A 14,856-nucleotide genomic window follows, 5' to 3' on the forward strand; every position below is an offset into this window, starting at 1 on the left:
ATCTGTTGTATTTTATTATTCAAACTAATTGATGATAACTCTTTATTGTTATTACACAAGTCAGTGTCTATTTTCTCTCTTTTTATTGGGGTTACAGTTAAATGTCTAACTAATCTGACTTACTATAAATAGAGAGCAATTAACCATCACTGCCTATTGCCATGTTACAAGTAAGGGGAAAAGCAATCAATACGTGAATTAGCATCATAAATCAAACATTCCTTACCATCAGCCAAATATTTAATTTCATCCACGATGTCTTATGTATATAGCATCAACAACTAACCGGGAGGGGGTAAACTTTCCTCGAAAGGACCTCACATTTATCTCTCACTATAAGATGAGAAGTTTGATCCTACGATCCATCCATCCATCCATCCATTCATTCATTCATCCATCCATCCATCTTCTCCCACTTATCCAATTCAGGGTCACGGGGGGGCTGGAGCTTATCCAAGCTGCCACACACCCTGGACAGGTTCTCAGTCTGATACAGAGCTAACAAAGAGAGCCAGACAACCTTTCACACTCACATCTATGGGCATATAATGATATGAATATATGATAAATTATTTAGTGGGGGGGAATCCACTAACTGCTTGTCTGTGGGAGGAATGCAGAGTACCTGGAGGGAAGCCACACAGACAAGCAGAGAACCTGCAAACAGCACATTGATTCAAACCCATGACCTTGCTATAAGGCAACCGTGGTAAGCATCACACCCCGATACTGCATCTCTTACCACCTCCGGTGTGTCACATATAATATGAGAGCTTGGAGGAAGCAGACAGCATTGCTCTGTCCATTGGTGACAAATTCAGCCATCAGGGTCTCTAAAGCCTTTCATGAGCATCAAGTCCTTTAGGCCCCAGTCACACAGAATGAGAGACCAGTCAGCAACTGCTGGTCACTAAGTTTAAATTAGTATTTCCCAACTGGTTGGCAAGGAGTTGCTGGAGGTTCCTGGCTGTCTATGAATTTAATGCTACAGCCCCAGTCATGCAGGTGTAGAGATCAGTTAGTGACACCCCTGGAAACCAATGGTTGCTATGGGAAAATGTACATCCCTTCACTGAATGGCGAGTGGATGTTAATTGATTGACTGATTTCACACAATAAATAATATAGAAAATAACAATAACAATAAAAATAAGCCACAAAAATGTGTAGACTGGTAAACTAAGGAAAAAGGACACTGTGTTGTCTCCCACATCACTATACTGGTCACTTTACATGTTTGAAAATGAGCAGGATGAAGTATGAACTTATTTAATCTGTTTGATAACTATCAGCTCAATATTGATTTATGTGTAATCGTGTACACACATTTACACGTAAAGAAAAAAACACGTCTGCACACACACACACACACACACACACACACACACACACACACACACATATATATATACACAACAATCCATATTATTAAACTTAACCTCGCCTCTATATCCCTGTACCTGGTAACAATAATATCATTATTTTCATTTTTAAACTTTTTCATGTCTGGACACTGCTTCAGTTCCACACTTAGTCTGCTCCACAGTTTTTCTCCACATTATAAAGAAAATCTCCTAGTCATCTGAATGCTGTGCGTCTTTAAATGTGATGTGCCCCTTAAATTGCAGCCCCCACGCTATCACAAAATTGTCTGAATATCTACTGGCAACAGATTGTTCCTCGCTTGATGCGTTGTTTTTGCTGCTTTCAATTCTACAAGGTCAAAGAATTTTTACAGTTTTGACTGTAAGAAAATAGAGTTTCTGTGTTTAGTGTTTCTGACTTATGTGCAATTCTTATGGCTCTTTTTTTTTGCAGAATATACTGTGATTATAATAACATTTTACATGTAATTCCTCACTGTGCCTCATGTTAACTTAAATAAGGTATAATAAGAGAACAGTCAAATGTTGTTAATTTGCTTTAAACATGTTTTTTATTCACATTTAGTGATAACTTATTTTTATCAAATAAAATTTAAAAAATACAATTCTTTATTACATTTTATTATTATATTTATTATTGTTATTTGTCATTATTAAACTCAGATCGCTCTCCTGTAGTTCACCTTTGTCTTGTCTCTCTTTGCTCTCTTTTCCTCCTCCTCACACTGAAATGGTCAGGCCCTCCCTGAGCCTGGTTCTGCAGATTTCCTTCTGTTAAAAGGGAGTTTTTTCTCCCCACTGTTGCCAAGTGCTTGTTCATGGAGGTCCTCAGATTGTTGGGGTCTCTTTGGCTCTTTACCTTGCATAATGCTCCGTGAGGTGACTGCTGATGTGAATTGGCGCTATATAAATAAAACTGAAGTGAACTGAACTGAACAACTCAAGTACAGATACCTGAAAATTCCATTTAAGTATTTGTACTTTGATACTCCCCACCTGTGATCTATATTTTTTACCTCATGTTGACCTTTTCTTGTAAGTTCTGCTAAAGTTACTGAAATCAAGAGAGAACACCAATCAGCTGGTTTCCTCTGCATGGCTCTTTATATTAACGAGAAGCAACAGCCTATTCAAACCTCCCTGTGATGAGTCAGGGATCACCACAGGAACACAACAGCACAGCAACCAGCTAGTCTCATGGTGACACATCTTCAACTAACACATAACACAAAATATGGTAGAAGAACAAACACAGAACAACTCATGATGACACAACGTGAAAGACTTCGTAGCTGAAGCGCACCAGCTTTAACTTCCCTGATGCTCCCTTTAAGACAATATAATACGAAGAAGTTCTTCATTTTGTAACAGCGAGTTTAATGTGAAACATTTATATGGTGTACCTTATACAATAGTGGCTATTTGAAAACAACTGAGCAACCCCCAAAATAAATGTATTTAACACAGAGTTACAGCGTGTCTGTCAGCAACTTGTCCAAACACTGAGATTTTTACACTGTTTTGTGCTATACTGAGCTATGGTAACTGGCTCTTGGCTATAATACATATTTAATATTTCACTGACAAACATGCGAGTAGCATCAGTCTTCTCAGCTCCTAAAACTATTCCTGAAACACGTATCCACACTTATCATCAACTAAAAATTTTACTTGATCAGGCACATGTGGACAAAAAAAAGGCTAGTCTTCCATTTGATCACATTTACTGTTGTGGAATATGTTGGCGTGACAGAGGAGCGTTTCATCAGCAAAGAACAAAAGGTAAGATACGTGATACATGTGTACCTCGGGGGGATAGAGTAAGCCATCCAGCTGCGAGCGAAACAGAATAAAAACACTCGCTGGGAGTCTGTTTTTCCAAGATTGCTGCAGAAGGCAAAACAAGATGGTTCTGCCAGTTATCCTTGTTTCACAAAGACGATGGTGTGTTGCTTTCACAGACAAAAGATGTGTCATCTCGTCTCTCCTCTCATTTCTCTTCCACTCAGCTGCAGCAAACTGACCTTCAGTAAATATTATGTGAACCTGACAAAGCTGGGACTCCTTTCCTTCTATAAAAACAGATTTCTTTTCATTTATCTTTTTTTTTTTTTTTTTAATTTGTTATATAAAAGAACCACCCAAGGCAAAAAAGCTTATGTTCCTTCATATAGAGCATAATCATCTATGCCTGAGATTATAACAGGGATGTTGCTTTGGTTTAAACCTTGAAAGCCCAGATGATTGTCTCAGTGTGTGACAGCAACCTGAGAGTATTTGGGTCAAAGAGATTTCGAGCCTGACCTGTGAAGTGTCGTTCCAGCCCGCAGCCAGAGCACAAGAGTTTAAGATGTAGCAACCGTGAGAAATTCATGCTGGGAGGAATATTCTGGATCGCAGATGCTTCAAAGCAAACGCTCAACAGTGTGTGTTAAATTGTGTGGATGTTTGTGGGGTGTGAGTGTGTATGTGTGTGTGAGTGAGTGTGGTTTTCCATTCATAATATGGTCAATATCATTGAACTCTATGACGCTTCTCTTCTGAATTTAAAGTAAGAAATTGTACATCTGTTTTAGCAAATTCACTTTAAATGCCATTTTTAATTAAAAAAAAAACTCATTAGCTTCTGTAAGTATTTAAAGAATAGTAACATTAAAGTAAAATAGTTCTGGTGAAAAAAAAATGATAATAAAAAAAAATCTTATCTTATTAAAATCTTAAATTTTACATAAACCCTGAAGCAGAGAAACACTTTGACAGACTCGTCGCCTTTGAACACACACACACAAAAGTTTGTATCCACAAAATTGTGAAATATAAAGCATTCAAAATACTTAAAAGACGTATGCCAAATTCCCATCAAACCATGATCTTCCTCTTTACTTTGGTTTAAATCTTAAGCAGCTGGTTTGCTGAGGGAATATTTCTCCCAAAAAACACTGACAGTCCTCCAGAGACGAGAAACAGTTCTAAGCTCTTTGTCATACTCTAACATGAATTTAGTGGCACGAAATGAGAGCAACTTTGTGAATTTACAAGCCGTGTGACATCTATTGTTCCAGCTCTGCCAACAAACAAGCTCTGAGCTGTTGACTGTGGCTCTTTCGACAAGCAGTGCATCAAATGCAGCACTGCATACATTGCAAATAGTCTGTTTGTCATCTTTGGTGAATGTCTTTATGTAATATTTGCAGATTTTATCTGCAGTGATCCTCGTCTAAACAGTAAAAAAAATGCCGTCAATTCTCTAAGTTACATACAGACAGGGTGGATATTTGAAAACTTTGCTTTGAAACAGCAGCGCTCATACTGAAGCTTTTCATTTTAAACTTTTGATGAACAGACTGCAGATGCTCTCCGTGTCCTGAATCTAAAGTGTGCCTCACAGACTCGGTGCAACGGTTTGGCACTGCTGTGCTGAGGGTGTAATAAATGTACAGGGGAGATAATTTCAGTTAGCTTATTCACCTGCACTGTCTCTCTTATTCTTATTCTCTTCTTTGCCATTCATGGACTATAGGTCGTAATGATATCCCCCCTGCTCTTTGGAAGAGAGGGTGCCGAGGCCTCGCTGAGGGACTGTCAGCACAAACCTCCGCCGCGCTGATTCAAGCATCGGTGAAACTCCCGCTCTGCCCGGGTCTCCCTCGCAGCCTCCAAGGCCAAGAAGCTTTGTAGCAAGTCAGCTAAAAATCGCCACCCGCAAAACATGAAGAAATGCCAACTGAATAACAACAATGTAGTTTACTGGTTTTTGATCACTGAACACCCCAGGGTGCCTCCAGCTCCTTTACCCCCAACTCCCACAGTTTGTTTATCTGTGCATCTGTCAGCTTCCATCCCTCATTTCTTTTCTTTCGCTCCCCTTGTCAGCTTTTCTCTAAGTCTCCATCTGTCCATGTGTGTTTGTCTGTCTCCAGTTCTCCGTCTCTACTTTCCACTGTCTGTGCTTACTGTATCTTCGTGCAAATATCCAGCAAAAACCACAGCTGTCCCTTATTCCCACTCCGTCTCCTCCTCCCTCCCTCCTCTTCCCGCTCCCGTCCTTGTTCCTGTTGGTGTGAGTCGACGGTGACAAACAGCCGGCATCCCCAGGTTTACCGGCGGGTTTGATCTCTGCTGGCGGAGCCGCCGAGCTGCGGCAGATCGATGACAAAGCCTGTCAGGGCAGCTCACTGTTATTCAAGGATAGATTGCATCTGAAAGCCCATGCACCATGTGGTTAATGAATTAAAGAAGTGGCCAGCCAACATTGATCAGATCAGCTGACAACCATCAATATCTCCCTTTTTATGGGGTTTATGGAAGGAAAGAGCAGTTGTTGAGAGACGTAACGGATGTCTGTTTTATGGCAATGCTGAACAGGCTCGGTTTTTATTTTGTTCCATGGCTTCGCTTTCAGATTGGAGAAAGAGAGAAAATTAAGTTACTATTTGAGCTTGCAGATTCATTCATGGCCTTAGAAAAACAAGCACGGTAAAAAATGACAACACAAGGTTCAATATACTGACTCTTCAGTCACATCAAGTGGATTGTCGTCTTGCACTGAAATAAACTGATTTCAGTGGCTCCATACCAAGCTCCTGAAGCTAAACGCATGAAAACAAAGGCTGCTGACCTGCAAACTTCCTGCTGACAGTTTGAAGGAACAGAGAGCTCGAACCCTAACCACTTGCTACTTCTTACATTTTCATAGGAGGCTCATTACCTTAGGTTTAACAGTAATCATTTATAGTATTTATACTCTGGATGGAGTGCAGGTGTACGTAAGCTGTGGTTGCGGTGGTGTAGCTAGCGTTTTTTTAAGTGTCAGATAATTTTAAACGCAACATTTCTATCAGCTCAACAAACATCAGCAAACGCACAAACTGTTTGTGTGCAGTTTGTCGCACAGCGTGTTGCTGCTGTATTTCACAGGGAGAGAAAAGAGTGCGAGCTAACTTCACTCTGAGGTGAAGAAAAGGAAGACAAACAGGACAGGAGAGGAAGAAGAGAGGTTAGATCTACTGCTCAGTGACGCTCGATAAACTGCAAATTTTAAGCTTGCATGTAACGTCATCATTTTAATCACATATTGGATCTGTATATGATGTGCTTTGATAAATTATTGTGAAACAGCCTGCAAAACAAACTAAGGATAAACAGTTTGACTTGCATTAACGTGGTGTAAAGCTCTGTGTTGGACTGGTGCACAGTGACTGTGGTGCTCAGATTTAGGTTACATCAAGTGAAGCAGAGATGAATTTGCATTTAAGATGATGATGATGTTTAGATTCATTCACTGAATTCCACCTTTACACCAACTGTTTAGTGTAAAGACAGTTTAAACAGTGTAGTGTCAGTGTAGGAGATGGACATCAGCCCTGATAGCTGGTCAAAATTTGTATATCTTCTTGAATTCAGTTGTGTAAATCCACAAAGAGCTACTGGGAGTTTTGTGTGGAGGCAAAGTCTCTATCATGTAGGCAACTGGAAATAGTAAAAAAAAATTAATTCCCTTTTACAGCAGGAGCCATACATAACAGATTTTTCTTCACTTGTACATCACTGTTGATTTTGGACATTTAACCCAGTATTACTAATTATTAAACTGTAGCCTCCTCCAATGTGTGGGTCATTACGCTTTAATATAAAGTGTCTTTGGGTGACCATTATTGTTACTGGTACTGTATAAATAAATTGAATTGAACTTTGTTGGAGGAAATCTCCAACAAACAATAGTAATCAACAACAAACAATTTTCCATTGACAAACTTAATGTCCATTGTTTATACTGTTTATGTTTTTATGTGGGTATGCAAATTAAGGAACAGGGCATTTTACTCTGATGAACCTGTTTGCAGAAATAGGTCACAACTTTAAATGACATCATGTTTCATGTGCATTCACTTTCATTTCATTTTTTAAAAATGCTCTGGCCATCTGATATTTTGTTTGTTTGTTTGTTTGTTTTAGTAGAACCTGCCCATCTATCCATACTGTCAGTCAGGAAATCATTTTAATCTAATTATTGCTGAACAAGATTAAATTAGCATCACAAAGGTTGCTTTTTAAAACCAAATGAATGTAAGGTCAGAGGCATTATGAATCTTGTTTTAAAGTAGACTGCAATATTTACATTTTCCACTAAATCAGCCTCCTAACTACAGCTCAGTTGCCCAGTTGCCCAGCCAGCTGTCAATTTCTGGCAACTTTTTACATGTAGGCTTTACAGTCTGTAAACTACAATTAACTGTCGGGAATTTTTTCATGTTGTGTTACTGGTCAGAGCCTGTTCCAGATAGCCAGCTAGTCCTGGAAGTAATTACAAGACTTAACTAAAGCCCAAATCTGTGTTTACGCAATGAAAATTCACCAGAATCAAGAACTTGCTAAGATGGACTAAGAGTATACTGAAATTAGCAGGTTGGCATTCATTGCTTATAGTAGAAAAACTTGAGTATTCTCACTTTAAGAGTAACTGACAGGTTTTAGCTTCACATGCAGACAGAAATTATGAAAAAGTCTTTGAGCGTGTCATACAGCAGCTGCCGACGGCTTACCGTTGCCTCCCCCTGGTCCCTCAGCAAACATGGTAGACCAAAGGCACAACTGCAAAAAGAGTAATAAAACTTTAATTCATCAGAGGAAACAAAAAAAAATTACCTCTGTATTATAATTCAGAAATGAAACAGGCTCAAACAGCCTTGGCAGGGAAGAAATAGCACTGAAATATCTTGGTGCAATTACTCCCCTGCAGCTGCGGGCTCTTTTCTGTGTGACAATAAAAGAGGCTAGATATATTAGGACGAATGTTTATGTAGGAAAATACATTTTAAGAAAAGAAGCAGTACAGCTGAGAATCTCTGTAGGGTTTCTCTTTATGTTTGTGCTTTTTTCTGTCATCTACCGCTGGCTTGAAATACAAAAATGTTTAAGGGAGGATAAGGTGATACATTTTCATTTAACGGGAGACACACAGAATTAGAAATTAAAAACACAATCAGCTTATTTTTTTCATTTCCCTACCAAAATAAAATGGGAAATAAAATAACATAAAAACAGAACAAAAACGAAAAGCTGAATTTTCTCACTCGCACTAAAACCAATCGTGTAGCATCTGCTTTACTTCAGTCACAGCAAAAAAAGAAAGAAAAAAAACACATCGATATGCAGAAAGTTCATCAGATTACTTAATTCAAAAGCACAACGAGAGCTAATACAGTGCTGACCTTTCAAATGACTCACCCACTCTGCCTGTCACACTTGCTTTCTCGCACAACTTTTAGTCTCCCACACTGCTAACCATTAGCATTTCCCATCACCTCTGAAACAGTAACATAATGCAGAGAGCAGAGAGCGGTCCACAAAACATAATTATCATCTGTAGCACAAGCGCCGGGCTCCCTACGGACCGCTACAGTCGAGGCCCTGTCAATTTATGGCTATAGTGTACCTTTTCACTTTATTGCTTCACTCATATAAAAAAGCAATCCCGTGGACAAAGCAAAGAAAATGAAATCCTGTCTTCAAAATGCTACTTTAGACTCAGTTTGTTGGTGGGGAGCTTTTAGTCAACTGATAATCCCACTAACCTCAACCAGAAGCAGCGCAGGCTAATCGCAGGGCCACTAAAGCTCAGATATCCACCTTCCACTTTAGTTCTCATCAAATGCAGCATGTTTGTGCCTTTGAGTTATTAATAAATATTGTGTCCATTAGTTTTGTCATCCTGCCTCTAAATAAAGGATGGACTCTGGATAAAAATGGCTGCTTGGGAAAAGCTGAGACTAAGGAAAACCTACAAGTTAAAGCTCCTTTAAAAAAAAAATCTAACCAGTGTCTCCAATACTGAAGCTGGTTGTGGACCCTGTAGGGATAATACATGTAGGTGTGTTGCACATGGATATACATTTTTAGATGTGAATAATTCAGAGACAAATCTCAAGGGAATTTAGGTGCATTTAGCGCCATATCTATCTATCTATCTATCTATCTATCTATCCATCCATCTCTTGGTAAATCACAGGCAGGAGTAGGAGGTGAAAAAAGGTTTTTCATGGCAGATAAACTCATCAGTAATTTAGTAATTAACACAAAACAGGCAGGCGTGATAAACCAGTAGACTAAATGCGTTCCGCTGTGACAGGCTGAAAGGCGCTTATCTTAATATCATAATGTTTAAAATCCACAGTAATTATTCTTCACGGAGGCGTGAAATTGATTCCAAACATTTTCTTTTTCTCCTCCTCACAGGTTTGATCTTTGCTCCCCCGAGACGACCTTTAATGAAATTCAATTTTGAGCTACGACACTTTATGCCGCTCTCACACGTCTCACACCGAAAGATATCAAAGTTTCATCTCTGATGTTGTTGTGTACAGCTCGGATTTTAAAATGTTTTTACTTGTATCAGCGAGGGGTTGGACTGCTGGCATAACCGATGCTGGATAAATTGATTAATTAAGAGAAAGGACTTTTATTGACTATGAAAGCTATATTAAGGCAGGCCTGACACGCACACTGAGATGGAGACTGATTCTGTCAGACAGCTGGATAACCTGAAGCAGCTGAAGCAATGAGCTCTGAGAGGTCAGCCCCCCCTGCTGGAGGTGACATGCAAACATGAAGCCCAACACCCCAACATGAGGTGAAAGCGCCTCTGAAATGTTGTACTTTGTCTCCTTTATCTCAGTTAAACACATTTACACAGGAAATGATTTATTGGATCGAGGCTTGGATGAAGCATATTAAACTCTGAGAATTTAATTAGTAGGTCACCTTTAAAAAATTGAATTTGTCCTAGAATGATCTGAGTGAAACGGCTTCACAATCAGGACTGAAGGGCACGATGAGATTTGATAAAAGCAAGAGTGGCATTTCAGCCAGTAAAAGGATTCACACAGTAGATTTTAGCAAGATGGTTCTGTGTTTATCAAAAACAAGTTACAACTAAAATCCAGGACCGATGTTGTCATGTAAAAGAGAAACACTCTCCGTGTGACAGAGCACCTCAAGAATTTATTTTAACCTCTTAAGCCCCAAGGGGGTTTCTGAGCTTCCTGCTGGAAAATGTAATGCCCAAATTTAATTGATTATTTCTCTGCAATTACAAACTCTGTCCTTACAATCTTGGTATCAAAATAAAGCTAACACTTGTGAGATTTCATCAGAGGTGTAAATATTGAAGCAGATATTACTGTGTCAAAGTTACTGAGACTGGAACACAGAAAAAGTAAGTATATTTTATTCTCGCCTAATTTTTTTTTTTTAATTTTTAGCATATAACTCTTTTAAAAATATGCCTCAGATCACATTTGGTTCTAGAATTTCAGTAACCAACATATAAACATCATCTGTGCAAAGATTTATGTTTCTAAAGTGAAACAGTGAAAAACTACAGCCCTGTCAATACATGAATATCCGGATGTTGTACAAAAATGTCCAATTTTGGCACACATTGGACACCATGCCAGTTGACTTTTTTTTTAGGTATTAAAGAGCAGAAATTAATTAATTTATTAACAGGCCTAAAAATGCTCTTTTTTTTATTATATATTTTTGAAGAATTAACCACACATTTACATGGCAATGGCCCTTTTCTGCAGTGCGCATGAAGAGTTTAATTGGCCTCTGGCCCTTTAAACTCTGAGGGGCTGTAACTTTGGTTTCTTTTGGTCAATTTGCATGATTGACACCTCTTTTTAATTGTTTTAGCCAATAGAATCAAAGTAACGATGCCATGTTCACGTCACTTCAACCAATCAGACGTTGCAATGCCAAAATCCACGTGGGCCCAAATTTGCTGCATGTGGCGTCTGTCCAGTCACGTGTCTATAGGTGGGTCTAAAATGGAGGTTGTTGAGGGAAAACTGCTCTGATGCAGCTAGTTAGGCATGGTAACTTCTGATAATCATGTGGCTACCGGCTACCGCTGAAAATAACGGAGGAATTCGGGACGATAAGCCAATCTCTGTCTTAGCGCATTTGCGCCACTATGTGTTTTTGTGGTCTTCTTTTGCGGCTCATTCAGTGAATTTTGGTCTGATCGTGGTGAAACTTGGTGTGTGGAGTCAGTGATAGCTCTGGAAGTAAACCAGCCTATCTTTAGCCAGTTACATGAAGACTGGAGAATTTCCAGTTCAGTTTTGTTTGTTTAGCGCTCTTCTGCGCATTTACGTAACTGCTCGTTTAATCACGGCTTGTTTTCGGTGTGTTTGGTGGTTGTAGCTTCTCTATTCCCATGTTGTTGCTGTATATTAATAACTAACCTCGTATTGTGGATGGATTATCTCAGTTGTTCTCCTGACTGAAGTTTGGTCCATTTACAGCATCCTGCCATGTGATTGCATTTGTCCCTAACCATCGGGAACTCTCATTTTAACTTTTATCGAGTGGAAAAAAGTTAGCGTTCATCCTCCAGCTTCACTGTGTTTATGTTATGCTAACAAAACTGTGTTGCTAGCGATCACGTAGCACATCATTATAGAGGGTGGGGGACAGTAACAGTTGGATCCGGGTTGAAATGAAAAGAACGCCAGGCAGAGGTATGTAACACAAAATAAATCTTTATTATGATCAATTAACTCAATATTCATATAAACAGTAACAACAAAAAGAGACAGCAACACTGCTTTAATGATAAATCAGACAGGCCAACCCAAAGAGATGGTGACCACTTCAACAAAGAAAACAACTATAAGGCTTCAACAGAAAAAGACAGCAACACTGCTCTTAGCAATAACCAGGCAGGCCAAACAAAATAATGGAGGCCGCCGTCACTTAAGCAAAACCACTGCTCGGTTAAGAGCTACTCACAAAGAGCCACGCACGGTGGGGATGGACACACATACAGCAGGCCTTTTCCACACCTAGACCAGACTCACACACTGACCAGCACAGAGGAAATCCACCAGAAGCATCTCCCACACCCACACTGCTCTCCTCCAGCTTATATCACCTCTGGGGGGTAATTGGTGATAAATGAGGGCAGATGAGCAGCAGGTGTGTCCTAAAGGAGGAGGCAGGGGCGGAGAGAGACAAGGGGAGGGGCAAGAAAGAAGGAGGAGGAGAGGGAGAAAACAACACCACGCCCACACACTCCCACAGCCTCACAGGATGTAACATTCCCCCCACCTTATATTCACACTATACAAAACACAGAATAAACTCATCACTATGCGCTGCGTGAGAGTGCATCAGCCACCAGATTTTCACTCCCTTTCTTGTGTTGGATAACCAGATCATAATCTTGCACCAGCAATGCCCAGCGCATTAGCCGCTGGTTGTGGTTGTACATACGTAAGGGGATTGTGATCTGTATACACAGTTACTGGAAAGGAGCTAGAGCCCACATACACAGTGAAGTGCTGCAAGGCCATCAGCAGCGCTAGAGCTTCTTTTACTATGGTGGAGTAGTTTAGCTGATGGCGCTTGAACTTTACAGAATAGTAGCAGACTGGGTGACACACACCCCCTGCGTCATCCTGTAATAGCACCGCACCAGCTCCGGTGGCAATGGCGTCAACTTCCAGTTTGAAAGGCTGAGAGAAGTTGGGGGCTGCCAGAACCGGGGCACTGCAAAGGAGAGATTTTGCAGCCTCAAATGCATGCTGGCATTCCCCTGACCACTGTTTAGTTTTCTGTCTTCATTTATGTTGGAAGTGATGGCAGAGCTGTACATTTTAATTTTTTTCAGAAATCTCTCAGTCAGAACATGCTATATCATGTTTAGGTGGAAACTAGCGAGCTAACTTCCTGCTAACTTCTAACCCTCACATCCTTTGATGGCCCTTTGATATAGCCCATAATGGTGGAGAGGTCAAAGAAACTGATTATGTTAAGTGTACTTTATACATAAAGCAAGTATCTGTAATTGATTGACTGATTGCTTGATTGTAATCACCTGTAATCTATGGGTGGATGGTTGGGGATCCAATACTTATTTCACTCAGTGATGCCCAAATCAATTTATGACTTTAAGGTGATGTTTTTATTTTGGATTTTGTTGCCTCCATATAAAATGAATAAACCATAAAATTTAGAGACTGTTCATTTCTTTGTGAGCAATAATTATTCCCCAAATGTAGATTACACCCAAAAAAGCAAAATTTGAATCCAGCCTTTGCAAGGTGGAGTACATGAATGCCTCGCCAAGCCCAGTGAAGTTAAATTGTTGTAACAGCATGTGATAGGCATGTTCCTATGGTAACTGAAAGACTGTGGATCAGTTGGATCTTGCACACATTGTATATTTGTGTGCAAAGAAATGAAAAAGTTCTGTACAGAAATAAAGCAGTATTCAGTCAAAGGACTTGCACTACAATGTAAAACCTTCGGTCCTTCACTACACTTAAGAAAGTAAGACCCTTTGAACTCACAGACGCAGCTGGGAGAAAAACACGCTGGACTGATGCAGACCGTTTTAATTCCAGCACAAGCACAAGAGCTCAGCACAAGTCCAAACTTTACAGGACAACAGCTACAATTAGCAACACGCAGCGCTTTCTTGCATGCATGTTGCATGCAGGTAGTCATTACAGGACCCAGCCGTGTATTGTCTGCCTTTAAAACTGTCATCGCCAACAGCGTTTGCCTGCTCCAGGTGACTGTTGTGTGCTTCAGCTGCTGAAACGTTCGTTATTGAAAAGCAGTCCTTGTATCCGACAGCTGCAAATCATTTCTGAAATGTGGAGTTTCAGGTTTTGAGGGAAAAACAGCACCACCAACTACTTCTTAAATAAAGATTGAGAAAAATGCCTTCATTCATCATCCAAAGTGAATGTTGGGTCTCATTTTTGTTCTAATCAGCTGGTAGACTTTCTGATTCGGCTCCAACAGAGGCGTGAACTTCTTTACTTGGATCTGCTGTATAATAAATTGTGGATATTCAAATATTAATCTTTCTGCTCACATTGCTTTGCATCAGTTTGTTATGTGTGGAGAGAAATGTATGCACCCATAAAGAAATTTATAAAAATTCCCCATCCATACGCTGAAGTACACATATTACTTTTTATGGTCTACAGGAAGCTGAATATATTAACATGTACAGCTGTTATTTATTGAAAATGCAGGGAAAAAATTTCAGATTTTAAAACTCAACAGCCCTGTTACAACCAGACAAGCACAGGCACACAAACTCTATTTAAAATAGAACAAGATAAGCAACTGCTAACATTTGTCTTCTTATGGGGATTAAGTTGTGCTCAAAAAATTGAAAACTTTATAAAACCTGAAAACAGAAACTCAAGAAGTTGCAGAAGTCTCCCAGACCTCCTGAGTTAGGATATGCTTGATTTACAGTAAATGTTGTGGGGGTTTGTACAGTAACAGAAAAAAATGTGGATTTTCAGCCTCATTCATTCCTGCCAGTTTGCAGCTGCGTACAGGCTAGAAAGCCTACATTGATTAATATTGCCAGAATAACCAATCCTAACATAACTACGCTAGCAGTTTCATTTCCTGTTTCTCATTTCTTGATCACACTGAA

The 14,856-nt window shown here is 39.7% G+C and overlaps 1 long non-coding RNA gene and 1 pseudogene across 1 annotated transcript; both read right to left on the reverse strand.

The window, feature by feature from the left end:
• Positions 1-14,856, reverse strand: part of LOC109195478 (leucine-rich repeat LGI family member 2-like) — a 401,007-nt pseudogene that overhangs the window by 336,116 nt on the left and 50,035 nt on the right.
• On the reverse strand, positions 4,908-12,288 carry LOC102079350 (uncharacterized). Its single transcript, XR_270074.4, has 3 exons — positions 12,183-12,288; positions 7,928-7,976; positions 4,908-5,544 (listed from the first exon to the last, which is right to left on the reverse strand). It is a non-coding gene; the product is annotated as an uncharacterized LOC102079350 (long non-coding RNA).

The sequence above is a fragment of the Oreochromis niloticus genome, linkage group LG18, assembly GCF_001858045.2.
Source record: "Oreochromis niloticus isolate F11D_XX linkage group LG18, O_niloticus_UMD_NMBU, whole genome shotgun sequence".
NCBI lineage: Eukaryota > Metazoa > Chordata > Actinopteri > Cichliformes > Cichlidae > Oreochromis > Oreochromis niloticus.